At 40.9% G+C, this 27,151-nt stretch overlaps 2 protein-coding genes across 2 annotated transcripts in view; one reads left to right on the forward strand and one right to left on the reverse strand.

Annotated features, from left to right (window-relative positions):
• Window positions 1–2,854, reverse strand: part of LOC145408244 (fumarate hydratase, mitochondrial-like) — a 93,901-nt gene extending 91,047 nt beyond the window's left edge. Inside the window, exon 1 of the mRNA XM_080279010.1 lies at window positions 2,834–2,854. The gene's annotated coding sequence lies outside the window, so the exon portion shown is untranslated. The remainder of the gene's footprint in view (window positions 1–2,833) is intronic.
• A 3,220-nt stretch (window positions 2,855–6,074) lies between these two features.
• Coprox (oxygen-dependent coproporphyrinogen-III oxidase) overlaps window positions 6,075–27,151 on the forward strand; it is a 97,678-nt gene continuing 76,601 nt past the window's right edge. Inside the window, exon 1 of the mRNA XM_080279024.1 lies at window positions 6,075–6,095. The gene's annotated coding sequence lies outside the window, so the exon portion shown is untranslated. The remainder of the gene's footprint in view (window positions 6,096–27,151) is intronic.

The following is a 27,151-nucleotide window of genomic DNA, read 5'->3' on the forward strand; positions in this document are numbered from 1 at the left end:
AGGCGATTTTTTTGTGGTCACGCCACGCCCTACAGGATTAAGGGTGCCACTTAAGTGCGAAATCTACATATCGATGGATCTCTCTGAAATTTTTATAAGATGTAGCATACATCATAGTGAACTTGTGTACCAATTTTCATTGTGATTGGATAATTACGAGCGAGGGCGAAGCCCTCGTGAGTCTCTCGTCGAGTAGTGGCATTTTCTCACATATGAGCGGCCCAACCCGGCCAGGTCCAACCCGGCCCGACTGTAATGCTTTTGAAATGCTTATCTCAGCAACCACAGGGCCGATCACTGTGTAGTTTGCACCATTTGATAGCCATAATTTTTAAGATTTGTTTTTGACAGGTTTCAACACATCCTGGAGGTGCACGAGGCTTGATTGTGACACGCGCCAAGTGCAGCATGTCGAAAATCTTCAAGAGGGCCACAGGCCAGACAGTTTGTCGTAAAGGCATGAAACTTGGTAGGTAGATAGCAATCAATATACTCTAGGCATCCTCGGGGCAGGGTGGCACAGTGGTAGAGCATCGGACTCGGGACCGGGGTGTCGTGAGTTCGAGCCACACCCTGTAGCTGCCATGCGGGGAGGGGTAGCGCCCTCCTCTCACCTTGCAGGGCTATATGATCCAATAAGGTCTAGCTCCAGGGAACATTTCTCTTCCCTTTTTCTCTTGATTTTTTTCCAGACAGGTGTTACCCCCATGCTTCCCAGCACAGGAGCAGCACCTGGATGCTGCACTACACTTCCATGCCAGGTGCCTGCACCTGCTACAGCGGTGGCAGAGGTCTCTAAAACAGCGTGCAACTCTCTTGTATCCCAGTGTCCTGATGAATACTTTCTCGGGAATCTCCCCTTCTAACAGAGCAATAAGCTGCGGTTTGGGGTGTTTGCCAACCATTCTTCTCTTCATCCACAGGGCATTTCCTGGTATCTCGAGGTCATCAACGGCCCAACAGACATGAACATTATGAATAATAATCCTGGAATGTGGGCGGTTGATCAAAGTTTCCAAGACAGCGCCCTGAAATCCATCTCTGGTCAGACAACCGCAGGGCCACTTCACAGTCACATATGGATGTGTCTTACTTTCTTTGAACAGTACCTCAAAATCAGGACACTATTTTGCCACTGAAATGGCCCACTTTGCTTTTTGTGAGAAGGATCTAGAGCTCACAATCCGAGAGAAAACTCAGCTTCACTCTGGCATCACGTCATTCCTCCGGGACACCGAAGTTCGTCACGTTCAGTAGCTGGCACATCGCCGTCCTACCCTGCTCGCTGTCTTCTGCTGACACTCGGTCCTATGTCATTTGTGACACATGGTGCCTCTTGTACCGTGGCACCGCCGGCACCAGCATCTACGGTCGTTTCTCGCGTTTGAGGTACCTCTTGCACTTCCCCGTCACTCTCCAAGGACGGGAGACTATCACGGGCATCAGGCTCGGCCATGTCGCAGTAGGTATGATCAGAAAGTCGAGGCCACTGAGCTCTATAGTAAGGAGAGGCTATCTCCGCCGCGGGCATGTAATTTTGGCCGCCATATTGAAACACCAGCACTCAAATTCAAATACTTTATTTCCACTAAGCAATGGTTATTAATATACACTCGTCGCTTATAATACAAAAACATATACAGATTATGATTTTTTTTTTCAACGAATTATAATCGGATACATTTAGCACATAAGTATAAAACAACGCCATAGGTTGCTGCAGTGCAGACCATGTCATGAAACCGAATGTCCAGATTGATAAAGGCCGGAAGAAACATGGAAATATCTACAAGACAGTGTGAACATAAGAGAAGAGGACATGGAGAGAAAGACTGGGGATAAATGGACCCGTTTTAGTGGCCTCATTCATGCAGGGATAATGGGGAAGAACCTTCCCGCGCCACCCCATGGGGCAGTAAGCAACAAGATATATCTCTTGTGAAATGGAACGCCATCTCTCTTCGATGAATGCCTGTTCCCATTTCTGTATCCGTAAGCTGCACAGTGGACCATGGCACTATTTTCTGGAATCATCAGCTGCTTTTAAAGTACGACTAGGACTCCTGCACGGATATCTTTCAGTCAGATGAGAGTGCAACGCGGGGCAACACTAAGATATTCAAGCTCAGGACAAGTCTGAATTTTATATTCTTTCCCGTGCAGAGTAATAAGATAACAGGATTGGGTTGCCAGAATGGGTGATAGCCTTGGATTCCGTTGAACCTCTGCTACCGCTGTAGCGGGTGGGGGTACCTGGCATGGAATTGAGATAACACTAGAGCACAAATTATGTGTACCACACAAAGCCATCACATTATTATAGTAGTGTTGTAGATCAAGCTGGAGTCACAGGCTCATTGAGCCACTTCCAGAAGACGTCTGTAGACTACCGTGTGGGTGCGTGGCTAGACTACACCAGAAACTGTTACCAGTGACTGTATATAATTATTTGCTGAATAAGGTGTGTGGTAAGACACACCACCTTTTGTTTTACGGTATACGTACTTTGTATACCTTTACAACAACAAATATTTCAAGCAGTAATCAGTCGTCTACTCACTAATACTTTCTCCGGTAAAAAGTACTTAGGTACATAATCGCCAAACTGGCATCTGTCGTCCAAGGTCAAGGTGATTGCAAGACAACACTGACCAGCTGATATACGATTGTTGGTGCACGTCAGCCGGTAAGCAAAGGAAATTTTTATTTTTGTTAGTTTTACACTTTATTGCCCCAGCAGGAGTGTATGGGACTAAGTTGCATAAGTTCAGTGATTTACGTGTAGAACGATCAGTCACTTTTCCCTGAGTAATATGTGAACAATAAACCTCACCTGACCCGTGGATGAATACTCATATGGCCCCTATACATGGTTGATTGTCTTCTGCCTTCCAAATGTTTGCTTATTGTGGCCAGAATGCCAGTAGCCAGGTGGTGTCATGTTTTCTGTAGGCTACACAATCAACAGGCACCAATGCTGAGAAGGTGAGGCAAACACCAGCTTCTTCAGGCAGTGTATTGTTCTGAATTTCAAAAACATTTCAATACTCCGTCATACAGTAAACAGTACATCCGTGATCTTCTAAAATAATTCCTTATGAGTTTATATCTTCATTTTAGTATTACAACATATATATTAATATTGACAAACATTATTACCAAAGTAATGAAATAATAATATGTATTTACTAAATCAAGATATAATCATTACATCTTTCCCCTTAACAAAATTTAAGAAAAATAATAGAATTAAATTGTGAATAACTCAAAATAAATCAGTGCAAATGTACCCTTAGTTTTAATATTTTTCCCTTCAGAGATTATACATTAAAACTATGCATAATTTGGTATCATGTAGATTCCCACCAATAGTCTAACCACTGTACATATAAGTACTGTACAGTACAGTGCTCATTTTGTCCCAAGCAATTCATAAATCCAGCCTATTAGGAGGTCTTACTAATCTACCTCTGGAAGTTCTGTTTTTCATCTGTACCTTTTAGGGGTCCATGTGGTGTGCCTGGACAGTTAGGTACTGGTACTTCTTTTGGGTCACTTTGTCTGCAATTAAATTTACCTTTAGGTGATTCACCTCTGATATTATCTTGTATCTTACTAACTGAGGTGTCCTATACTCTCATTTCCACTGGGGGAGTCCAATCTATCACTATTATGATCACTGGACCATGTACCTGTACCTGTTCCTGGGTGTTGACCTTCTTTGACCTTAAGCAACTGCTGTCTATTCCTTCTAAATATGTGACCAGTATCATCTTTAACTAAATAAGCAACGTTGGGTCTGGTTAGTACTTGGATGGGTGACCGCCTGGGAACACCAGATGCTGTTGGCATCCCTACGTGTCAAGTGGGGTTGGTGGAGGATTAGTGCCCCTCCCTGTAAAACAATTAAACTCTAAGCCCTTGGTCACCCCGTTTGGGATACATGGCGTCTGGCAATGAATGAATGAATGATCTGGGTCCAACTATAACACCCTTTCTAGACACTTTGTTTAAACCATCATTAATTCTAACTATGTCACCTTCCTCTAGTTCAGGTAAGAATCTTGTGCCTCTATCATAATACAACTTTTGAGTACTTTGTGAATCAGACAGCATGCTTCTTATGGTCTTTGGGTCTTGTGTCTGAGGGTGTAGCAGTGCTTCTGAAGTAGGAAGTGTTGTTCTTGTTCCATGTCCAAAGAGCAACTGGCATGGGCTCGCACATCCAACAACAGGAGTATTTCTATAGTCGAGTATGCTAAGATATGGGTCTTTTTCCATCTTTGGCAGCTTTAGTAATTAATCTTTTTACAGTCTGTACACTTATTTCAGCCATGCCATTACTCCTTGGATAATATGGGGAAGATGTTGTATGAGTGATACCATAAGACCTACAAAACTGCTTAAATTCTACTACTGAAAATTGAGGCCCATTGTCACTATTAGGTATTCCATGTCTAGCAAACTGAATCTTACAGTACTTCACTAGTGTGCTGGCTTGTGTATTTTCCAGTTGATCAAATTCAATATATTTGCTATAATAATCAACAAGCAAAAGGTACTTCTTTCCGTTACATTCAAATAAATCAGCTCCCAGCTTCTGCCAGGGTAAATTGGGAATATCATGAGGAATTAATGGCTCTCTTGACTGCTGATTACTATAAGAATTACAAATGTCACATGAACTCACTAAATCCTTAATTTCTCCATACATACCAGGCCAGTACACAAGATCCCTAGCCATTGTAAGGGATTTCTCAATATCTTGATGAGATTTATGAATTTGTTTCAGTACAGTAGTTAGTTGCTTTGGTATGATAATTCTATTCATTTTGAGTAATACTTCACCTGTATAACAAATTTCCTCCCTAAAATGCCAGTATGCATGAATGTCTAGAGGAGTGTCTTTCTTACAGTCAGGCCAACCTTCTAAAGTTACATCTTTAAGCATCTGCAATGTTCTGCCCTCTTTGGTTTCCTCTTTTATGTCTCTTAGACTGATTCCTGTTATATCTGACTGAGCTTGATTAATCAGATTTACATGAACTTCTAAATCCTCCTCTTCTACCTTATCATTCCATTCTACTCTGCTCAATGCATCTGCAATGTGCATATCTTTACCCATCATACACTGTACATCTAGTGAATACTTCTGAAGCCTAAGCAACATTCTTTGGAGTCTTGGAGGTGCAGATGATAAAGATCTTCTGAATATACTTTCCAAAGGTTTGTGGTCACTCTCTACAGTTACTTGGTCTCTACCATACAAGTAGGTATGAAACTTTTCTGCTCCAGAAACAATTGCTAACAGTTCTTTCTCAATTTGGGCATAGTTTCTTTGAGTCTTTGTAAGTGATTTTGCAGCATATGCAACTGGATGATCTTCTTGGAGCAGGCATGCACCCACTGCATAACCTGAGGCATCTACAGTTAAGGTCACAGGCTTCGAGACATCATAATATTTTAGAACTGGTGCATTGCACACCACCTGCTTTAATTTTTTGAAGCAATTTTCCTGTTCCTCATTCCATTGAAACTCAGTGTCCTTCTCCAGTAAACGTCTCAGAGGTTCATTTAAATCTGACATATTGGGTATAAATTTTCCCAGATGATTGAGCATTCCTAAAAACCTTAATAATTCTTGTTTATCTCTAGGAGCAGGAAAATTACAGATTGCCTCAAGCTTTTTAGAATCTGGTTCTAAGCCATCTTATGTCAGTACATGTCAGTACATGTCAGTTCTGATTCTTAATTTAGCTGGGTTTAACCTTAAATTCTTTTCAAGGCATCTTTTTAACACTTTTTCTAACCTTTCATCATGTTCCACATCAGACCTGCCATGAACCAGTATATCATCCATAATGGTTTCTACTCCCTTCAGATCATCAAATAACTCATGCATGTACCTCTGATATATTTCTGGAGCAGGACTGATTCCAAAGGGTAGCCTCAGATACCTATATCTGCCAAAGCAAGTATTAAAGACAAGAAGCTTAGAAGACATTTCATCAAGTTTAATCTGCCAAAAACCTTTGGTAGCATCTAATACAGAAAATACCTTAGCACCTGAGAGCCTTGTTGATACTCCTTCAATGGTGGGTAGCGGATAGTGTTGTCTTTTAAGTGCCTGGTTCAAGTCCCTCGGATCCAAACAAATTCTTAATTTACCTCCTTTGTCTACAATTACCATACTGTTAACCCAGTCAGTTGGGCTGTTTTCTTTGACTATGACTCCCTTTTCCTCCATAACCTCCAATTCATGCTTTAACCTATCTCTTAGGGCGACAGTTACTTTCCGAGGGGGATGAGCCACAGGCACAACATTTGGGTCCACTTCTAAGTGAAGTTCCTCTTCAAGGCACCCTAGTCCTTCAAAAACATCTTTATATTTGCTTAGTATTAAGTCATCATTAACTTCACATTTAGCATGATTCATGAATTTAGTAAGACCTAACAGCTTACAAGCATCCTTAATTAGAAGTGGCACACGCTTTACATCAACAACATAAAAAGTTAACAGATATTTACTTGAATTATGAGAGCACATAACTTGACACTTCCCATTCGGCCTGATTTTACTACCAGTAAAAGCAGCTAATACAGTCTTGGTCCGCTTCAGTTCAGGCTTGTTCTTCAGTGAGCTGTAGATACTCTTAGGCATAACACTAACTTCAGCTCCTGTGTCCAGTTGGAATTTTATTAGTTGGTCATGGATCTTCAGGGTATGCCTATCTTCTTTCTTAGAGTTTGTCATACTTGATGCTACTTCTGCAACTTTCTTGATGCTTTCCTTCAAGATGTACAGCCCAGACACCTGTTTATCAATGAAGTCTTCTGAATCTGATTAATTTTCTTCCTCTCATGCATACCTGACCTTCCTCCTTCTTTGCTGCTGGTACTGCTGAGATCCAAATTTGCCACACCAGTTTCTAAAGTGACCCATTCCTCTGCATTTATGGCATTCCTTACTGCTAGCAAGGCAGTGGATCCTCCCAAATGCATGCCTCATTCCACAAAATTTACATGGTGGGTTACGCTGCTAGGAATCCCTATATGGCATTTTGGATTCTTCCCTTTTCTTCTTAACACTCTGGATACTTAAATTTTCTTCTCTTTTATCTTTAGCACCTTGTCCCTGAACACTCATGCTATTCACTGATGTATTAAACTCTTTCATTTGCTCTTCACTTGCTTGATGGGTTCGACACTGAAGTAGTACATCATCGAGGGACACATCTACAGGTACCTACCTCAGTAGTCGACTGCGTAGTTTTTCATCACGTATGCCACATATGATTCTGTCACGTATCATTTCATTCTTCAGTGCACCAAATTCACAATTTCTGGCTTGTTTGTGCAAGTCAGTAACATAACTATCATTACTCTCTTCAGGTTGCTGTACCCTACTGTTAAAAATGTACCTCTCATATGTTACATTTTTCTTGGGCTCAAAATATTCCTGCAATTTGGTAATTAGCACACTATATTTCTTGTTTTCCTCTGCCTTAATTGGTAAAGTATTATAAATGTCCATGAGGTCTCTTCCCCCACAATTTAAGAGTAGAGCTATCTTAACCTCATCATTCTTCTCACTCTTCTCAGTACTTAAAAGATGTATTTCAAACTCTTGTTGAAAACATCTCCAGTTCTCTGCTGTGTTACCTGCTACAACAAGGGGATCTGGTAGCCTACCGTCAGAACTCATCTTGCTAGGCCTACTGTAGGGTAGTCGGCTGTCACTGGGTAGCTGGGGTGTGATGTAAACAGGTACTCTTTTAATGCTCACAATTGCTTATATTCCTTCATGACACCAGTTTTTAGTGTAGTAGAAGTGGCTGTGGGCATTTATCCCACTCCTGACACCGTGTCATATTTTCTGTAGGCTACACAATCAACAGGCACCAATGCTGAGAAGGTGAGGCAAACACCAGCTTCTTCAGGCAGTGTATTGTTCTGAATTTCAAAAACATTTCAATACTCCGTCATACAGTAAACAGTACATCCGTGATCTTCTAAAATAATTCCTTATGAGTTTATATCTTCATTTTAGTATTACAACATATATATTAATATTGACAAACATTATTACCAAAGTAATGAAATAATAATATGTATTTACTAAATCAAGATATAATCATTACAGGTAGTATCGTTTTGGAATGACACACAACTAACGGAAACGTCCACCATTTAGCTCATGCACTTTTAAGCAATTTCTCCTCTACACATGTTTGTTACAAGTGCACTTTTTAGTAGTTTGTATTGAAGACGGGGGGTGGGGGCTGTCCAGCTCCTAGCTCTGTCCATTATTGCACTACATTAAAATTGGATTAGGTTGGGTTGGGTTGGGATAGTTTGGTAAGGTTCTGTTAGGTTAGATTAGTTAATTTTGTAGTTGATGCAGTAAAAGATAGGTAGTACCGGTAGCTGGAGAATCTCCCCTATCTCATTATTTTCTAAGTAATGTACATTTAATAGCAGTTATGATGGATGTTTATAGAAGAGAAAGTGCTTAGAAATGCCAGTGTTGAGCTATTATGGTCATTTCAGTGTTTGTTCATTGGGTGCAAGTCCAGAAATTTACCTTAATATATATATATATATATATATATATATATATATATATATATATATATATATATATATATATATATATATATATATATATATATATATATATATATATATATATATATATATATATATATATACGGTATATATATATATATATATATATATATATATATATATATATATATATATATACTGTATACATATATATATATATATGTGTGTGTGTGTGTGTGTGTGTGTGTTTCAGCAGGAAATTTTAAAATTATGATTACTAACAGATTGCAGTAACTTATATGATGTGTAGATTTAAGAGTGAGAGCAGTGGAAATGAGTTATTTAAGAGGAGCCTGTGGAATCACATGGAGAGACAGGCTGACGAATGAGGATATAAAGGAGCGTTGTGGTGTTGATGTGGATGTGATAGGAAGCGTTATGAGGAACACACTGAAGTGGTTTGGCCATGTGGAGAGGATGGAGGGTGAAAGACTGACAAAGAGAGTGTATGTGAGTGAGGTGGAGGGGGAAAGAGGGAGGGGGAGGCCGAGGATGAGATGGAGGGATGGGGTGGAGAGGTATATGAGAGAGGGGGGTGTGAGTTGGGAGCAGGGGAGTGAAATGGCGGGGGACAGGGCGACTTGGAGGCGATTTGTTTGTGGCCACCCCAAACGGGATTGAGGCGTCTGGCAATAGATAGATAGATAGATAGGATAAGATTTGGGAAGTACAGTATAATTCTGGTAGTTGCCATGTTTTTGTTTATCTGTCAATGGCCAAATGCCATAATCCTGTAAGGGGTGGCCATTCATCTTTTGAATTACAGTAAACCCTTGATATAATGAACCTTTTCATAACGAACTTCGGATATAATGACCCACCATTTCCAGAACGAACAAAGGTCGTTAAATCCGGCGGATGTTCGCTCCCTGGCATGGTATGTGTACTGTAACACTACTACATTACATTATAGGCATGTATTTATATGTACAACTTCATAACAGGTTGGTAGTTACTGTACATTTACTGTATAACTACAGTAAAACCTTGGTATAATGTACTTCAGTAGGCCGGAATTCGCTTTTATTGGACTCGAGGAGCTACCTGACTAAATTCCTATATATCGGAAAAAGTCTGATAAAGCCAAAAGCAGTCCGGACTGCCTGACCACTTCAGCTATGTTCACCACAATAAGGTAAATAAAAGGCATGTTTATCAGTACACAGTACAGTATTATTTATATACAGTATTATACCATTTGATTAATGTAGAGAAGTTATAACACAGTACAGTACCACAATGGTAATCAAAACAGTTTAAAAACCATTCATGCAATCTGGACTAATGTCTGATATATCAGAAAAAGTCCAGATTAGCAGGGGGAAGTCTGGATGTCGCTTTTATCGTAATTTCGCATTTTTTGGAATGGTGTGGGCCCCAATTAGTCCGTTATAGTGAGGTCTTACTGTACATAGCCCATTGAATTCTCCACGTGAAACTTCATAGAGTACCGTAAGTTGTGGTTGCACACGTAGGACTAAATGACTCCATGGATATAGCAACCTTGGGTTCGTAAGCCCTCGTTTAATAACGACCATCGGATATAGCGAACTTTCAGATGTAACGACCCACCCTTACCCCCAATTAGTTTATTAAATCGAGGGTTTACTGTTGTTTTTTATGGGGAGGGGCACTAACCCTCCACCAGCCCACTTGTTGACACGTAACGAACACATATGATTAGTTATATCATTACTACCCAGCGTTGTAAATGGTTTCCTGGCTAACAGGAAACCATTAGGTTTTTCACTCATTGTAAAACCACATGAGAAGGAAGTGACAGGAAAGATGGGAGATCCTAGAAGAGAGGAGGACAGACATAGAACAAGAATTATATAAGCAAAAAGAGAAGTAGGCAGCATCACATCAAGTGAGTGGATGATGGTCACCACCACCTACCACTAACAATTTTTTATTTGTCAGTATTTGTAATGCTGCTCTCGGTGTCTGCCCTTTCCTCTCCTCCCTCCATTCCTTCCTTCCTCTTCTGTCTTTACTTCATTCTTTCCATGTCCTTCTGCCTACAGGTGACTTTACACTCCCTCTTTTGTCTTTCTGACCTTCATTCTTTCCTCTTCCTTCTGCCTGTGGGTGACTCAGCGCTGGGTGGTAACCATATAACCAGATTATGGTGCCTGGTGATTTAGTGGATAATTACGGCACTCCACTCGGATTGAGCTGGTGAAGGTTTATATCCAAGGGGTGGTTGGGGTTATTGCTCACATAATGCCACTCAGGGATGAGTGAGGCTGGTCACTCTCATCTTAAATGTCAGGACCAACTTGCTTAGCCCCGGGCTTCTACGCTTCTCGTGGGGCAACGTAGGATTGGATGATGGATGGATGGATGGAGTACTTGTAACCATTTTCCCAGTTCCATTCTCCTATCCATGCATGATGTCAGGTATCATTGCTTTGTAAAGTTAGTGATTCAGTGTGATGACTTTTTTTCATTTGGTCAGGCTAATAGCAGACTATTACTCGAGTTAGGAAGAATTCTTACAAGTGAAGAGGTAATGATGAAAACTGATGTAATAATTTCAGCTTGGAAAATCTTTCCTTAGCTGAATAAAAGCATCTGGACTTGACGAGAATAAGATTTATGGGAAGTATCACCAGATTCAATGGGCTAAGTCATGGTTACTATGGTTTTCAGGTCACAGGTTTGTGGCAGTCACTTTCAAGTATGCTCATACATAACTCATCACAGCACCAGTATCACAGGACCGTAGTTAGTATGAGCATGCGCTTTGATGAAAAGGGAGGATTATCTGGGATGGTGTGGGAGAATATATCCATGAAGGTGGATGCTGTAGTTCATGCAGTAATATTAAAGTAAAAGAATTATCTGGGAAACTTGAGAAGGGAAAGGGGTATGGTCAGGCAGCAGATTGTGTAAGTGACTGAGAACAGGATGCAAGAAAATTACTACATCAAATACTGGCAGCTGAGGGTGCCCATGGTAGAGTGCGGACGTGTTTGGTTTCCCTCCAAGGGTTACAGTAATCCTTTGATTATCTGACGTAATAGAGCCCAAATGCATGTGTAGATAGCGGATCCATCCATCATCTCCATCATCTAATCCTGTGTTGCCCCATGAGGAGTGTAGGAGCCAGGGGCCAGGCAAGTTGGTCCTGACAGTTAAGACGAGTGACCAGACCCACTCATCCCTGAGCGGCATTACATGAACAATAAACCCCAACCACCCCTTGGATATAAACCTACACGGGCTCAATCTGATTGGAGCACCGTAATTACCCACTAAACCACCAGGCATCATAATTTGGTTATATGGTTGCCACCCAGCCTAGTAAATGGTTTCCTGGTGTATAGGAAACCAGTTGGCTTGTCACTCAGTGTTGAGTCACGTACAGGCAGAAGGAAGAGGAAAGAATGAAGGAAAAAAAAGACAGAAGAGGAAGGCTAGGAAGAAGGAAGGAAGAGAGGAAAGGGCAGGCACCCGAGAGCAGCACTACATGGAGTGAGTGGATGGTGAGCACCCCCACCTACCACTTCCATCTGGATAGTGGACAGAACCCCTGGCCCCACTTTGTACATATCCTAACTTTGAAAATCATTGTAAAATGCCAGTACAGTACATCGTACATCATTATTCCTGGTGTTTTACACCACTATATCTGGTCAAGCAGACCTATAAATCACAGCCAAGCAGTTACCATGATCAAGCCGTCCCATCAATTACTGACAAGTAGTGGCCACTGTAGGGCGATACCCTGCAGTGACATGAAAAAACCGGCCCTGCTTGGCGAAAGTGTTCGCTCGGCCATAATTTCCACCCAGACAGAAGCATTTTGTCTGGTTAAAAAGGAAAAAATGTATGAATATTGGTTTTGAACAGCCAGGTCAGTGTCTTGATAATGGATTGTTCGGATAATGAACGTTGGGATAATCTAGGGATTACTGCATTCATGTTTTCTCCAATAACTTACCTTTTTCGGTACTGGGAGGTTGATAATGAATAGTTAAAGATGGCAGGGAGTGGTAGAGCAGGTGAAATGAGTCAACAAAAGAGAGATGAAGGAGCAAGAGATGAAATTATTGGTACAGCTCCTGCATCACAGGGTTCCCATCGACTAGAACAAACATGCGGTGGTGGTGAGGTGACCACTATAGGTAAAGATTTTGTGATCATTTTGTAAAGAAAGTTACAAGTCATGATAAAGGTAGTGATGGCCTTCTTTGTGATTGTTGTGGATTTTGGGTGCATTCATCATGAGAAGGGATGAATGCAGACATGTAGAATCTATATTATTATTATTATTATTATTTTTCTTTTAATGCAAAGAAGATGGAATCAATGGCCAGGGGCCTACAAATTACTCCCTCCAATGAAAAAACAAAACAAGATAACAGAGAGCCAAATTCAAGATACCTGGACACACTATGTTTTGAAAGACTGGAGATTGTAGGCAGTAGGAAAAACAGACAGAGGGAGACAATTCCAGAGTTGACCTGTTGCATACATGAAGGACTGGGAGAAGCAGTTAACCCATGCATTAGAGAGTTGGACAGAAAAGGGATGAGAGTTTCTTGCTAGACAGGTGCTACATGCCCGCCGTAATGGAGGAGGGATGCAAACAGACAGTTCAGAGGAGCAGTGACCATTGAAATAGTGATAGAAAAGAGATAAAGATGCAGCAGTGTGGCGAAGAGACAGAGGGTGAAGGAATCCAGTAAGAGGAGAGCTAATGAGACAAAAAGTCTTTGACTCCACCCTATTGAGAAGAGCCATGTATGGGGAGCCTCCCCATACATGAGAGTTGTATTTTACAGGGGGGCGAATAAAACCCGTGTATTAAGTCAACAACTGTGCTGGGGTAAAGAAGGTACAGAGTCGGCTTAGCACACCCAATATGTTGGAAGCAGATTTTACAAGGGAGGCAATTATGTTCTTGCCAAGATAAATCCTGAAAGAATGAAACCTCAAGTATGTTTAACCCCTCCGTGGCCGAAGGCCCGGAATTTTCCGTGCACGCCAGGCCGACGCCGGGGCTATTTTTTGAAGTTTCGAAAATTGATTTTCTTTTCTTGCCAAATTGAAGAGAAAGTTCAGATGCACCTAACAGTGCAAATCTCAGCTTCCTAGGCGCATTTTATGGCTTGCAGTGGAGCGCGGAAGTTGCAGAAATATCGGCAACCGATATCCACCACCCAGGGGCACTGCTGCAACGCAGCTGTGCAGGTGTTGTTATTTTTTTTTTTTTATCTCCCAAAACAATATGAATGGTGCTGAAATGTTGTGCATATATGAGATATGATGATATCGAATGATTTCAGTACATAATCTGTTAGGAATGGCTGGAAAAAAAAATTTTATGATTATTTTTTCACCTTTTTGATATAAAATATGTTTATGGTAGTTTTGAGTTATTTTTTACGTTATCGTTGTGCCCATGCATGGAAAAGGGAGCAAAAGAGTTGAATTTTCGGTCCTAAATGAGAAAACTGCACGTTCTCCAAGGTTAGATTCTGCTACAGGAGAATAAAGTGGAGAGTCAGATCCAATTAGCAATGCGGAAGTTGAGTCGCAACTTCGAGCTCCCACACCACGAGCATGGCTAAAAATAGAATCGTAATGCAGTTTCAGAAATCTAATTATTACGAATACAGATACAAAGCAGAAATAAATAAGTTTACAGACGGGGGAAAATGTACTTTTTCTGTAATAACATGTTCGTCTTTCTCTATCATTTTACCTTCATCTTTATCATTTACCTTGTTATTTTCGCAATATATTGTATGTTGCTGACACGTAAACAGGGTGGTTGTATGTGTTTTGCAAGGGAGGAAAAAGATTATTTTTTCTGTCTGGGTCGAGATAATGGGTGTAACTATGTGGTTTTAGGCATGGCCACAAGCGAAAAAATCATACATCCACTCGTCATGACAGCAGGTGGTAAACTGACAGATGATATGTGAGAGGGGGAAGTCAAGGCCAGTCTCATGTCCCAGATTTTCGTTCACTTCCCGGAGGTTTTCACAGTTTTCTACAAGTTCCACTGCATCAAATGATCCAAACCATTACAGCAAACCTGAGCAAATAGGTAAAATACCAAGACAAAAATATGTTTTTCACTTATTATCATGTCTTTTTTGTATGTGCCCTTCATAATCGTAAACAGGTGGTTGTGTGTGTTTTGCAAGAGAGAACAAAGATGATATGTTCTTCCTGGGTCGAGATAATGGGTGTAGTTGGCTCGTTTAGGCATGGCTAAGAGGGAAAAAATTAAAAATCCACTCATCACAACAGCAGGCTTTGAACTGCTTGATGAGGTGTATGGGAGTGTAGTGTAGGTCAGTGTGAAGATGTTCAGAATGTTCGTTCACTTCCCAAAAATTTTTGCAGTTTTCTATAGGCCACGCTCAAACGACGCCTGCAGCCATTGATTAGCTAAACGTCATTCGACGCCGGCGGCCATGCAGGGGTTAAAGATGATGCAGGATTGAGCTGGATATTGTTAGGAAGTAGAGGGTATTCTTGTGGAAGATTTTGTTGGGTTGATAGGTGAAAGAACTGAGTTCTTGATGCATTAAACAAAAAATGAGGTTGTTCTTACCCCAATCAAAGAGAGGAGCCATGTCAGACATTAGATGTGCCATAGCCTCATCCCTTGTTTGTTGAAGCAGCTACCGAGATGGGTGCTGTGGGAAGCAGATGGAGAGGTGAAGGGTGGAATCATTAGCGTATGAGTGGGCAGGGTTAGATGTAGCTACAGCGTAGAATTTCATTGATGAATAAAAGGAAGAAAGTTGGTGATATGACAGAACCCTGAGGAACACCAATGTTGATAGCTCTAGGAGAACAGTGGCCATCAACAACAGTAGCTATAGAATTACCAGAAAGGAAGCTAGAGATGAGGGTGCAGATAGAAGGATAGAAACTGTAAGAGGTCTTCAATGTGTCTTATTATTGTTCATTTAACCATTGTAAATTAGTTTCTAGTGAGATTCAGAAGCAGCTTGGGCCCGTTAGACTGAAAGTGGATGAAAGTTCACAAAGAATTAGAGTTTTAGAGGATGCTGTTCAGAAACATGATCAGGTTATGCAAATAAAGTAAGGAAATTACAAATTCAATAGCAGACTTTATTGAAGATCAAGTGAAAAATACATGGGACACTGAAAGAGATAAGGCTGCTAGAATGAGGACTGCATTGTTTGCTAATGTTAAAGAATCAGATACAGCAACTGGCCAGGTGAGAAGTAACCATGATAAAGATATTGTGGTGAAATTATTAAATGAGGTTATGAGTCTGAATGAGCCTAATCTTGAAGATAAAATTGCATTTGCATTTAGGTTATGGAAGAAAGGGTCCACTGTTGGTCCAAAGCTGATGAAAGTATGTTTCAATCAGGAAAGTGTGGCAGACAAGGTCCTTTGTGCTGCTTATAAATTGGATTAATCAAATTGTGATGAATTAAAGAAAATTAAAGTGTTCAGAGGCTTGTGTCAAGTTGATAGGGGTAGGAGGAGTAAACTGGTGAATGAAGCTAGAAGTAAAAATGAGGAACTAAAGAGGGAGAGGGTGATGGATTTCAAGTGGATAATTCGTGACAAGAGAGTTGTAAAAATCAGAATTAATCCAGTTGGACAGAACCAACATTGTTAAATGATTCTCGCACCATGACTGCTGAATCAACAAAGTTGAGATGTATTTGTGCAAATGTCCATCCGTCCATCCATCATCCAATCCTACATTGCCCCATGAGGAGCATAGGAGCCCGGGGCTAGGCAGTTGGTCCCGACATTTAAGATGAGAGTGACCAGCCTCACTAATCCCTGAGTGGCATTACATGAGCAGTCAACCCCAACCATCCCTTGGATATAAACCTTCACTGGCTCAACCCGGTTGGAGCACAATAATTACCCACTGAACCACCAGGCGCCAAAATTTGGTTATATGGTTACCACCCAGCGTAGCAAATGGTTTCCTGGTGCACTGGAAATCATTTGGCTTGTCACTCACTGTAGAGTCACCCACAGGCTGAAGGAAGTGGAAAGAATGAAGGAAAGAAAGACAGAAGAGGGAGTGTAAAGTTACCCGTAGGCAGAAGGATGAGGAAAGAATGAAGGAAAGAAAGACAGAAGAGAATGGAAGGAAAGAAGGATGGAGAGGAAAGGGCAGACACCCAAGAGCAGCACTACATCGAGTGAGTGGTAAATAAGGTTATAGAATTTCAGTCTCTTGTAAATAGTTTAGACCCTTCTATTGTTTATTTAACTGAAACTAAGCATGATACAAACCAGTATGAAGTACAATACGCTTGCACAGTATGTGAGTGGATGGGCAGTCCTGGTCCTCGCACACCGTGAATACGCAATCTTATGGGAAAAATTACATATGGTTGGTACCCCCTCATACCTTAACATTTTTTGACCCTTAGAGACATAATAAAGGTAAAATTTTTCATACATACACTACAGATATAGCTATCCATCTATCTATCTATTGCCAGATGCCATAATCCCATAAGGGGTGGCCACTTGACTTTGAGTTACAATAACAAAATTATGGTCAGTCACCTTAACAACAGTAGACAACAGGCCTGATGGACTTTAATAACATGGGTCCCGAGGCGTGGCAACACACTTAGAGTGCCCCTGCTGCCACCACAGCCACACCACGCTTGTTTAACATTTGCCAGTATTATATTATTGCAGGCTTTGATGAAATTTACAGCCTGTCGAATGTTATATTTCTTCCAGAATGCAGCAACTGTCATTATGGTAGGGGTTGCAGGTATGCCAGGTGAAGCAGGTGTCAGGTGGGGCTGTGGAGGTGGATGGGGAGGCAGCTGGTGGGTCAGGTGGGGCAGTGGAGGTGGAGGGGACAGTGGCGGGCGAGTCAGGGAAGTTGGTGAGGGGAGGATCCTCCATCTCCTCGCTACTGCTAACATTTTCAGCAATTTCCTTCGTCTCATCTTGTTTATCTGTTTCATTCCTCATCTTGTTATGGAGGTATTGGCAGTATAACAACTTGGCATACGCGAAATAACCGTCATTCAAGTGAATCCAAACATTATTATAGAAACTGGGTATCTACAGTATTTTGACTTAGCCTACCGTTATTGTCAAAGTTGTTATTGGTGACTGTAGACTCCTCTTGAGCACCTTCACCATGAGCCTCTAAGTCATTATTGGCGCTTCGTGTGGGGAGGGGGGGGGTCGCATAGTCAGGGAAAGTGGCGGTTTTGGGCCACTCCTTGCTTCTGCCTTGCATATTGTTGGCTAAACTCGCATATTCAAAGTTTTATGGTTATGATTTTTGGTCGCCTATGTACTGTGCGATTCGCACACTATAATCACGTGTACTGTGTGAGAGTACTGTACATCGCAAAGACAGGATAATCCAAAATGCACCTGTTGGAGGAGTGGTTATCTATCTATCTACATACCTAGGCTGCTTCCCCCAAGGAAAGGGAGTGGTTATACTGTTAAGAAATAATGTAATGTCAAATACTACTGTTAATTTTTTTAATGATCTCGTGATGAAGCAGTGTGGTGCAAGGTGATATTGCAAGGTAAGGAGTTGATTGGTACAATGTACCAGTCCCCAGCATCTTCAAGAGAAGTGAATGGCCTCCTTTGTGATCTAATTAGATCAAGTGGTGTATACAATAAGGAAGCACATTTTGATTAGTGGTGACTTTAATTATAATCAAGTGTATTGGGAGTCAAATACTGTATTAAGTGTTGGCCAACATGTAACTGATGCACATACATTTTGGGACACTGAACTCAGCTTGAATGTTGCTCACCCTTATGAAGTGGATGTGGAGAGGTTGCATTAAAACAACAGACAAAATTCAGAACTAAGCTGCTGGAATTATTAATAACCCTGCTATTATAAATAAACTACATCCCCTACAAGTAAGAAGGAATGTTGCCACCCTTGCATTATTTTACAGATATTTTTATGGCAAATGCTCAGATGAAGTTGTGTCCTTTGTGCCACCTCCCCATGCCTTCCCTCGTGCTACACAGGCATCTGGTAGTGCTCATGACTGGAATGTCATTCAGCCATATTACAGAACTTCTGTCTATCAGAATTCTTTCATTCCCCGAACTGCATCTCTCTGGAACTCACTTCCCAGAGTTGTTTCCCTCCACACTTCAATCTACAGCTGTTCAAGTCCAACTGTTACAGATATTTTATGAATGAAAGACACCAGTACTCTGGTGTATGGATTATTTTTTTTATTCATTTGTTATTCCTTCTTCTTCTGCTATTAAAAAAAAGATAAATGATTGCTTTTTGTATCAACTTGTACCTGGTTATACTCATAATATAGACTGTGATGATTCCTCCAGACTTTATCTATTTATTTCGAGAAATATTAATGATGTAGAAAATATTAATTTATGTTATGTTTTGTTATTTGGGAGACATGTTGTGTGCTGGAGGTGGGACTGGAGCTAGCTCTGTGGCTAGGGTGAGAAGTGGTTGGAAGAAGTTCAGGGAGCTCTTGCCTCTCCTGACATTGAGAGGGCTCTCCCTACGTGCTAAGGGGTCTTTGTATGCAGCATGTGTTAGGAGTGTAATGCTGTATGGCAGTGAGACCTGGGCAGTGAAGGAGGAAGACATTCGCCAGCTCAGACGAACAGAAATGACAATGATTAGGTGGATGTGCAGTGCGTCCCTGCGTCCAAGGCCTGGAGGGGCTGGGTTTACAATGGAAGAGTTGAGAGGTAGGATGGGACTGGAGTGTATTGGTGTTGTGATGAGGAGAGGTAGATTGAGGTGGTTTGGACATGTGGAGAGGATGGGGGATGATAATTGGGTGAGGAAGGCGAGAAGTGTTAATATTGGGGGTGGGGTTATGAGGGGTAGACCGAGAAAGACATAGGACGAGGTCATTAAGTGTGACCTTAGGGTTAAGGGACTGAACAGGGAGGCTGCAATGGATCGTGCAGCTTGGAGAGCCACCATTAGGTGACCAAGGCCGACACATGCAAGCATGTTGGAGCCTTTAAAAACGAAAACGAAAACATTCTCCTTTAGGAAAAAATCATCATGCAACAATTTCTTTTGACTATATTGTAGATAGAGATGTTGTGCAGTTAATTGATACTTTCAGATTTAGTTTTCATATGGGAAAGTTTGAAAATATTAAAAGGAAACTGTTAGAAATAGACTACAGTCGCTCTATTTTATGAAGGCTGTTTGGGTGGGGTAATCTGGGACCTCACACTGTTAGCTCTGTTGCCACATCGCCGCCGATACACGTGTAATTATTTGTGCTCACCTCTCTCTCTCTCTCTCTCCTATTTTAAGCTAGTAACTACTTGTAAATAAATTTTAAACACACTGTATAAGTGTAATTCAATAAAAAAGCTATAGTATAGTATATATCTCGTAAGACTTGTCATTGTTGCTTTTGCGACGTTGTCAGGTGGTGACACGAGGGATAGCCCTGCGTGAGCGGGTCATACTCAGTCAGTCTCCCGCCATGGAAGCTATAAAAAAAAAAAACACACCTATAGACTTTTATCTCAGGGGTGGTGTGGAAAAAAAAAAGTCAAAAACAAGAGAAAAAATAAAGAAAATACAATTAGTAGTAGTTAATATCAATATGAGAGAGAGAGAGAGAGAGAGAGCACGTGTGTGGCGACGATGTGGCAACAGAGCTAACAGAGTGAGGTCCCAGAGCACCCCACCCAAACTGCCTTCATAAAATAGAACGACTATAGCATGAGAGATTTGTTGAAAAATCAGCAAATGAAATGAATGAATTGCTGGTGCACACATTACAAAATTTAATAGATGAATTTGTCCCAAAGGTAAAAGGTGAGTCTATGCCCAAACCAAAGTGGATAACTAAAGAAGTGAATATTCAAATAAATGCTAAGGATAAAGCATGGCAGAAGCTTAAAGCAAGAAAAACAAGAATGAGAACCAAGAAATATAGACAAGAGAGAAATAAAGCAGTGTGTGTTGTAAAACAAGCTAAAAATGTGTTCAGTAAGAGGTTGTGTAAAGACATTAAGGGAAACCCAAAACACTATTGGCGCCATATAAGAAGCAAGACAGATTTGAAAGGTGTTTATGGTGAAAAACAGTGATGACCATTTGACAGAGTCTGATTTTGAAACTGCAGGTGAATTTAATATCCATACATCCATCCATTATCCAATCCTATATTGCCCCATGAGGAGCATAGGAGCCCAGGGCTAGGCAAGTTTGTCCTGACATTTAAGATGAGCGTGACCAGCCTCACTCATCCCTGAGAGGTGTTACGTGAGCAGTGAACCCCAGCCACCCCTCGGTGATAAACCTACACAGGCTCAATCCAATTGGAGCGCCTTAAATACCGAATAAATCACAAGCCGCCATAATTTGGTTGTGTGGTTGCCACCCAGCATAGTAAATGGTTTCCTGGTGTATAGGAAACCATTTGGCTTGTCTTTCAGTGTAGTCATCCATAGGCAGAAGGAAGAGAAAAGAATGAAGGAAAGAAAGACAGAAGAGGGAGTGTAACATCACCCGCAGGCAGAAGGAAGAGGAAAGAATGAAGGAAAGAAAGACAGAAGAGGAAGGAAAGTTGAGAGGAAAGGGCAGACACCCAAAGCAGCACTACCATGTACCGCTTATGAAACATTTCAAAGTGTGTTTGTGAATGAGTCCCAGCAAGATGCAATACTGTATACCTGAATTTGATATTGCTTGTAGTAGTCCCAAGATCAATGATATTATTGTTACTGTTGATATGGTGCAGAAGCTTTTGAAGGAAGTAAATGTAAACAACACAGTGGGACCTGATGGTATTCATCCACAACTGTTAGCAGAATGTCACAAGCAGCTGGCACTGCATATGGCAATGATTATTAATAAATCGCTTAGCACGGGAGAGGTACTAGTTCTCTGGAAAACTGCAATTTATAAGGAAGGTGACAAACAAGAACCGTTAAATTACAGACCAGTATCATTGACTTGTGTTATGTGTAAAATTATCTTATTAATGATAAACAGCATGGTTTTAGGCAAAGGAGAAGTACTGTAACTAACATTTTGGTCTACATGGAGTCTTTGACAGCTGCAGTGGATCAGCAAATACAAGTCAGCATTAATTAAAAAGATTGCAGAAAAGCATTCAATACATTACCTCATGTAAGACTACTGACTAAACTTGAGGCCCATGGAGTGGGAGGAAAGCTTTTGAAATGGATCAAGGGATTCCTATCAGATAGATTACAGTTTGTGGATATCAGAGGCATTAGATCAGATAGGTTGCAGGTAACTGCAGGAGTATTACATAGATCTGTACTTGGTCCAGTGTTGTTTTGTTTTTTATAAATGGTTTAGTTCAGGAATTAGAGTGCCCGTCGCTTCTGTTTGTTGATGATGTCACGATTTTCAGAATGGTAAAAACTTTTGAGGATATTCAGTCTATGCAAAGAAACTTGGATAGACTTCAAGAGTGGAGTAAAAGATGGTTGTTAGAGTTCAATGCTGGTAAATGTATAACTATACATGTAGGATATAGAAATCTTAAATTTGTTTATGAATTAAATGGAGAAGAACTCAAGTCTACTGATGCAAAAAAAGATCTCAGAGTGTGAATTTCGTCGGATCTTAAACCAGCTCAATATGTAGCAAAGGTGTCAGCAAAAGGCAACAGAATTTTTGGTCTGATTAGAAGAAATTTTCCTAATATGTATTTAGATATGTGCAGAACCTTGTATTTTTCCTTAGTAAGACCTCATTTAGAGTTTGCAGTGCAAAGCTGGTCACCTTATTATGAAAAGGACATTCAGGAACTGCAGAAAGTACAACGAAGAAAGACCAAACTTTTACTGACCCACAGGCCCTCGAGAATGAAGAACAATGTGAAGAATTGGGGCTGATAACACTGGAGCAAAAAGACATCAAGGAGTTTTAATATAAACTTATAATTCCTGAAGGGGATAGAAAATTTGAACTATAGTGTTTTCTTTGAATGTGGTGAAGGCAGTACCAGATTGAACACTTTAAGCTGAAAAAGAGAGATCACAGGAGAATACTAATTGGAGCAAATTTTTTTAGTATAAGGGTAGTTAATGCCTGGAATTCCTTTCCTGAGGAAGTAGTCACTCCCTCTACTACTGGTGCTCTGAAGGATTGGTTAGATCAGTAACTGAAATATAGGTTATAGATGATAAGTATTTCTGATAAAGGCTTGTGATTTAAATTTTTAAGTAAAATGATATACCCAACAACTTATAGTCTTTGGTTATATATAAGTACTGTAATACAAGTGTGTATGTAATTTTTCCTTTTTATAATTATGATGAAGTTTATCGTGAACGTGTAACTTTATTGATATATCATCGAGAGATGTCTTTATTGAATCTGCATTCAAGATTGGTCGATAGATGGGAGCCTTAAAAGAAACGTAAGAGTCTTAACCTTCTATGTATTTGAACTAGGTAAGGATAGAATTGCAGCGGAAGGTGATGAGTGGGAGTGATGAGCATTTCAGGTTAGTTGATAATGTTATTTCTGGGAAAATGAAAGGAGAGAAGGGTATAAATAGTGGGGGGAGAAGGGAGGGAGGGAGGGAGAGAAAGGAGTAGGAAATGTAGAAGCGGGTAGGACTGGCTAGGATGGCAGTGAATGATGGGCTGTGATATGGTGAGAATTTGCAGTACTTGTTTAGCTGGTAAGGTGTAGGCTAAAGGTCTGCAAGAAATTTGGAGAGGGAAGAGTGGGCTTAAATCAGTGGATGTAGGCTAATTATCTTGTTTGATGGTGTGTGGAGGGATGAGGCAGGGTTAGTGACTGCACCCTATGAAGATGGGTGTTGTAGGTCATCCAGAATATGGTGTGAGTGAAAGATTTTTCCTAGGAGGTTTATGTGTGGCACCATGGAAGCAAAGGATGTGTTGGTGGTTGAGATGTGGGTGGTTGGTAAGTAGTAGGACAGGGTTGAAATATTGTAGTATATCGTGTGAAAATACAGTGTATGTTTTAAGTTGGCCAATATTAGCATGCTGAAAGTTTGAGTGTGGCTGTCAGTCATCTTTCTGTACATCACTACCATCAGATAATACATTTGATACCACAGTGCGTAATTTCCCCACTTCATATCTGCACCTCATTCTCAATACACATACAATCCTTCAGTATAATCTTACAAATTACTGGGAGCACTTAGCACTTAGTTGTTGGTACACTGAAAGCAGTGATGAGAAATAGGGAGGTGAGTATGGAAGTTAAGAAGTCACTGCATGATGGTATTGTGATCCCTACCCTGACTTATGGAAGCGAGGTGTGGACCTTGCAAGAGGGGAACAAGTCAAGAGTGAGAGCAGTGGAAATGAGTCACTTGAGAGGAGCATGTGGAGTGACGTGGAGGGACAGGTTGATGAATGAAGAAGTGAAGGAACGTTGTGGGGTAGATGTGGATGTGGTTGAAAAGATTAGGAGAAATACACTGAGGTGGTTTGGACATGTGGAGAGAATGGAGAATGAAAGACTGACTAAGAGGGTGTATGTAGGTGAGGTGGAGGGAGGGAGAGGGAGGGGTAGACCGAGGATGAGGTGGAGGGATGGAGTTGAGAGGTATATGAGGGAGGGGGGGGTGAGTTGGGGGGAGGGTAGTCGAATGGTGGGTGACAGAGTGACTTGGAGGCGTTTTGTCTGCGGCCACCCTTTGCGGGATTAGGGCGTCGGGCTATAGATAGATAGATAGAATAGACTTAGCTTGAATGCACCGATATCCTCCATCCATCAAGTTCTCTGTGTGAGCAAGGAACCACAATAAGAAATCTAGACAGTGCTCTGTTGTAGGCTACTTCCCTAGCTTTTTGATGGAACCTCTTGTTTGTGTGTGTGTGTGTGTGTGTGTGTGTGTGTGTTCTTACCGAATTGTATCTTTACAGGAATGAGTCAAGCTTGTACTGTCCCATGTTTAAAATCATTTTTATCATACATATCCCTAAATTTATGAATTGTTTTTATACACATTATTTGATGGCGCAGTCCACTGATCAATTACCCTATTTGGGAAACTAAATTTCCTTATGTCTTTATCACCTCATTTTATGCAGTTTTTTGCAGTGTCCTCTTGCTGATGTTTCCCTATAGGTTATATACTCATTTATGTCTATTTTCTCCTTCCCTGATATGCATTTATATAGCATAATCATGCCTCCTCTTTTCCTTCTTTCCTGTAGTGTTGGCAGATCCAGTTTTTCAAGTCTTTCTTCGTAGCTTAGATCCCTTAAGCTTGGTACCCATCTTGTAGCGGCCCTTTGAACTTTTTCAGTCTTATCTATGTGTTTCTTGAAATATAGGATTCCAGACTACTGATGCATGCTCCAGGGTTGGTCTGATGAATGTTGTTATTATCTTTCTCAGCCTGTTTTCATTTATGTATGTGAATGCAATTCTTATATTTGCAAGCAGTGTATACATGTTCTGTACCTTCTTGCTGATGTGGTCAGCCAGAGATAGTCTGTTAATGATAATCACACCTAGGTCTTTCTCCCTTTCTGATATGTGTAGGGTTTTACTTCCTAACTTATAATCCCAATCTGGTCTTTTTCCACTTTTACCAAACTTAATTACATGACACTTGTCCACATTGAATTTCATTTGCCATTTGTTACTCCATTCATGAAGTTTTTTCATTCTTCTTGTAGCTCTCTACAAGAGTCTGTATTAGTAATTCTCTTTTGTATTTTTGCATCATCAGCAAACATATTTAGATAGCTTTCATTTCCATGTTACTGTCTATGTCATTTATATATACTAAAAATATAATTGGTGGCAGTACTGAGTCCTGTGGAACTCCGCTTTTCACTTCCCTCCATGATGAGTAATTTTCCCTTAATATTTTTCTCATTTCCCTTTTTCTGAGAAAATCTTGCATCCAGCAGTACAGTCTGCCTCAGATTCCTCCTTGTTGGTGCAGATTCCATAAAAGTCTTTGGTGCAGTACTCTGTCAGATCTATCTATCTATCTATCTATTGCCAGATGCCTCAATCCCGTTTGGGGTGGCCACAAACAAATCGCCTCCAAGTCGCCCTGTCCCCCGCCATTTCACTGCCCTGCTTCCAACTCACACCCCCCTCTCTCATATACCTCTCCACCCCATCCCTCCATCTCATCCTCGGCCTCCCCCTCCCTCTTCCCCCCTCCACCTCACTCACATACACTCTTTTCGTCAGTCTTTCACCCTCCATCCTCTCCACATGGCCAAACCACCTCAATGTGTTCCTCATAACGCTTCCTATCACATCCACATCCACACCACAACGCTTCTTTATATCCTCATTCGTCAGCCTGTCTCTCCATGTGACTCCACAGGCTCCCCTTAAATAACTCATTTCCACTGCTCTCACCCTTGATTTGTGTCCTTCCAACAACGTCCAAGCTTCACTTCCATGCATTAGAGTTGGTATCACAATACTGTCATGTAGTAACTTTTTCACTTCCTTGCTCTGTCAAATGCTTTCTTGAAATCTAGATAGATACTGTCCACCCATCCTTCTCTTTTCTGTAATGTTTCTGCAGCTCTGTCATAATAGCTAGATAGATTAGTAACTCATGATTTTCCCCTTTTAAAACCAAACTACCTTTCTGTTATCATATTGTGTTCTTCTAGATTGTTTGACCAAACTTTTCTTATCAGCTTTTCCAGTGCCTTATAACAATGATTAGTGATACAGGTCGGTATTTGAGTGGATTTTGTCTATTCCCTTTCATGAATAGAGGAACTATGTTTGTGTTCTTCCAAATATCAGGTAGTTTACCTTGACCCAAGGATTCCTTGAATATTAAATGTATTGGTCTACTTAACATCCTTTGCACATTCATGTAGCACCCAACATGAAATTTCATCAGGTCCATTTGCTTTTCCTATGTCTAATTTACTTAACTCCTCCAGTATTTCTTTTTATGATACAGTATCCCTCCACTATCCGATGTAATAGAGCCAAAAGCATGTCCGGAAAGTGGTCCCGTCTGGAAAGTGGACCCCTGGCTCCTGAACTGGTACTTGAGGACCCTAACCCAGCCTAACTTTGAAAGCCACCTGAATAACTCCCTACCAGACATGCATAGCACCTATTTAAACCTATTTAAGACCCTATTCACACCAATAATGGACATAAAGCATGAAATAAATGAAAAGGAACCAAAGAATGAGGAATTAGTGACTGTACCTCAGCCAGGGTACTTACAGCACATTTGTGGCCGCCTTTTGTAAGGTTTTGGCAGTGGTGAAAATGCTCTTAAAGCACATACAGTAATCCAGTGTTGTGCTGCTCTTACAGTAATTTTTTGCACTGTGACTTATAACTGTTTAACACTGCACATTGTTAATTGCACCAGGCCAGTTTCAACTGCCAGTTTGCACTCCACAGTTAATCCTTTGCACTCGAAATTCTAATTTCTTAACACTGCACAACACTGTAAAGTCCCATGTGGTCTAGTGGCAAGGTATTGCAGTTTATTCACTGTTTATTCACAAAAAAATTGAGCATATGTGGCTTTCATTGTGATGAGCTACCACTTGCGA

The sequence above is a fragment of the Coenobita brevimanus genome, chromosome 76 (assembly GCF_032717465.1).
Source record: "Coenobita brevimanus isolate Jiangsu-jjx chromosome 76, ASM3271746v2, whole genome shotgun sequence".
In the NCBI taxonomy this organism is placed as follows: Eukaryota; Metazoa; Arthropoda; class Malacostraca; order Decapoda; family Coenobitidae; genus Coenobita; species Coenobita brevimanus.